The sequence below is a fragment of the Lampetra planeri genome, chromosome 63 (genome assembly GCF_965212315.1).
Source record: "Lampetra planeri chromosome 63, kcLamPlan1.2.h2, whole genome shotgun sequence".
Taxonomy (NCBI): domain Eukaryota; kingdom Metazoa; phylum Chordata; class Hyperoartia; order Petromyzontiformes; family Petromyzontidae; genus Lampetra; species Lampetra planeri.
In genome coordinates this window covers 3,651,095-3,654,798 of record NC_136169.1, presented here as the reverse complement: position 1 = coordinate 3,654,798, position 3,704 = coordinate 3,651,095, and positions in this window count along the sequence as shown.

Here is a 3,704-nt window from a genome sequence, read left to right as displayed (position 1 = left end):
AATACAGTATTGCACAAATATGAATCTATTTTGAACGGAAGCTCAAAATTAAATTTCCTGGAGTGAAAATCGGTTTGGGTGAGATCAGCTCCAGATTGATCACTACATAAATAATACAGAAACGTTAAATAGATACATGTTGAGCTTCGTGTTAAAAGGTAAACAATATGAACGCATTCGTCCAAAACACCACCTTAAAAAAAATTGATCGTGCAATGTTATTGATGAATGCGTTAACACACAATCTGAGTAATATGTTAACAAACATATACAATCCATAATGGAGGTTTTTGGGTTAGATCGGGTTCCCATAAATGTCTCGTTAAACCCGCCACCACCCGACACAGCCAATTGATAAGGTTTGTTACATAAACAAAACATGCCAATTCGTTGCTAGTACACATCACTAACCGGTGTGTTGGGAGTAAACCCACTACAACATTTAAAATTCAAATACAGCACTGAACTTGTAAATATATTTACTCGATCTGACCCAAAAAAAACCTCTTGGATAATATTGGTCGCGAAATCCCTACTACTACTATGTGTTAAACTAACAAACGATGTCACTGAGGTTGTCAAGCAATCAACAGCGCAGCCCTGAAGTTGTGATTCAGATGGGAGAGTAACCCAGGGCATTGCTAAAGTGATTCATTTCCTGGTGTTGTTCGTGTATTGGTGGCTCGCGTGGAGGTATGCCCCAACTGAGCCCAAACGCTGGCTTAGGGGCTGTCCATAAATGACATCACACGATTTGGAAGATTTTTGACCCCGCCCCCTCGTCACAAAAAGTCAGACCCATCCTCAAATATGACGTCACAAAGCTCTGCCCCCCACCCCCAAAACCATATTTCTATTTTGAAAATAAAACATGCTTCAAATTGCGTTAAACTATTGTCATTGTAGCGCTTATTCAATGTGGCGCTGCACTGATGTTGTAGTAGTGTTGTTATAACAATCCTATATTGATTTAAAGTTGCGCATTTTGATGTGACGTCACATTTTTCACCCCCCCCCCCCTCTTCACACATCGTCACAAATGTCTGACCCCCCCCCCCCCCAGGTGCGTGATGTCATTTATGGACGGCCCCTTATTAGCCTGCGAATTCGGTAACAAGATGAACATAAAATAAAGGGAGGACAGTTGAGGCTGGAGTCTGGCATTGATAAGAATGTGGAGTACCCACAGCTAAGCGATGCCAGGCACCTGCTCCACAATCTCAACATCACTATCTCCACACCCCCGGAACGATGGGAAATATGATTGCAAGAAACTCGGGCATTGTGTGTTATTGTATACTGTACTATGGAGTCATATTGATCCAGTTTTTACTTTAGCATTTCACCAAAGATAACTTTTGACTATCCCCTGACCACAGAACAAAGCCAAAATATATCCCGCCCTACATTAGAAATGTCAACCCATACGGTTTACCCGTATTCTTGTAAAGGGAATTTACGTTTTCAAGTCCATACAGCGTACAGCTGTTTCAATATGGGGGAATAAATGTCAATTCGTGTTTCTCCCTAGTGATGGGACTTTGTAGGATGAACATTGAGCTTTAAAAGGACACAGGGTGACCAATAAGGTCCGAATTGGTCTGTAATAAGATAGACACTGATAAGGGGTTGAAAGGTATGCTACATGTGAATGTAACAAGTGCGGTGCTATTATTGCCCAGTATTGGGTTACACGCGTGAGATACCGTGCCATAGTTTCTTCGTTTTCGTCACAATCGGCAATGCCACTGCCTCGGCCTCGCTGTGCGCTGCTTTGCGCCGCTATCTGAGTAGTTAACCTCGCATACAATAAACCCTCAGAGCCAGGGTGAACATCCGACTCCAAACGTCATTTATTGAATTGAACGAGGTAAAACTGATGGAAAAACACAGCACAGATACACCATATGTTAATAACTGGAAACATCAACACAATGCATGAACACTACAGCATCACAACATTGTCCTAGATAGCATGTTTCTCAACAATATATCCTGGATCGACCAGGCACCTACATTAGTACTGAATAGCTATACACGAAAATAAGCTATTGGGTTAAATAAACGCACATCGTGTAATCATCACACTGCACCCCAGATGTACAGTACTACACAACACTACACTATGAATGAGACATTTCCTCATCCTTGCTCTCCAGATTGCAATAAAGTTACTTGGGTACAAGTTTCACTCGACTTATTCGATTAAAAATAACATTCACAATAAGGCAATTTGCAGGCTTCGTTGTTAACGAGGCCTCGTATTTATCATAACAATTTAACAGCATTATAAAGGCATTTACAGCATTATAACGGCCATTATAACATTATAACAGCATTCCCAGTATTATAAGAACATAAACGAACTTACAGACAATGCTTCTTAAAGTCCCACAATGGACAATTACAGCTGGCTTCACTGGGATGCGATGTGTGCCGCCATCTTGAATTCTGTGTAATGGCGGAACCCCAGCCTCGTGGTTGAAAGGCTGTCAAATCGTAACTTCCTGTTCACGTGACCAAACTCGCCCTCAAAACAGGAAATTTCTGTGTACTCACACCCCCACTCCAGCATGGAGCAAAACACTTGCCATGAGGCAGAACAGCCACGCCTGTCACACAGCCTGAGCGGATGAAATGCTGTTGACGATCAGGGCACACGATGGAGTGGTGGGGGCTAACACCACCCCCGGCCGTCTATGCCTTCCCAGTGGTGATTATTTATTTTTTAAAGCTTTCGTGACTGCAGGAATTAATATTCTTTGGGTCTTTCGGTAATCACACGTAGATAGGTTCAAAGAAAATAACAAATAAAATAAACAGCCTGTCGCAGCTTTCCTCTCTTTTTTTCGCCTGATGACGACCGCTTGCGTTGCGATTGAAACGTCGTCGTTTTTTTGTTATTTTCTTTGAACCTACCTACGTGACTTTACCGAAAGACCCAAAGAATGTTTTTTTTACCTACACGCCCCCATGTAGCCCCTGTGGGCCTCCCTGTGACGAATCGCACGTAATAATTCAAATGTATATATAATGCGCATTCCATCCTATGCTCCCAATGCGTAATGCATGGCAAGCAGGAAACAAAAACAGAGCCAGGGCAACCGACCAAACTAAAGAGGGAATGTTTCCTCCTCTGGCTAAAAGAACCCCACCAATGTAACTGGTATCGGCCAAACATCCCAGCACTGTAAAATTACCTGCACATTCATCAATTAGGATCACACTCCAGAGTACAACTTTGTGGCATGTCAACAATTGCCCATCCTCTTGGACAGCCTGCTGCGCACAATATGATGTGGAGTGTCCATTACTTGGCCAAAAATGCAGACGTCCCCAGTGCCCCTTATGACAACAGGAGAGTGGATTTACCGGTCTGTGGAGGTGGCTTGAGCCCCGAGTTGAACTGAGATGTGATTGCTTTTAATGTCTCTATCTGGAGGTGTGCGTCGAGACGTTAGACATGCAAAGGGGAACCGTTGGTGACTCGGCAATTGCGCCCAGCGAGGACACTCCACCGAGTGCCCTTGATATCTCCTCTCATTTCTCCTTCTGCATGGCGTTTGAACAAAAAAGATCAGCAGCAGCAGCAGGCTGCACTTGTACGTTTAAAGTTGTGAGTTGTTCCATGGCAGCATTCAGGGCAGGAGCTAAGGGTTAGAATTCGGCTCAAAGCAGTTTAGCAAAAATGTGGTCTCCACCTG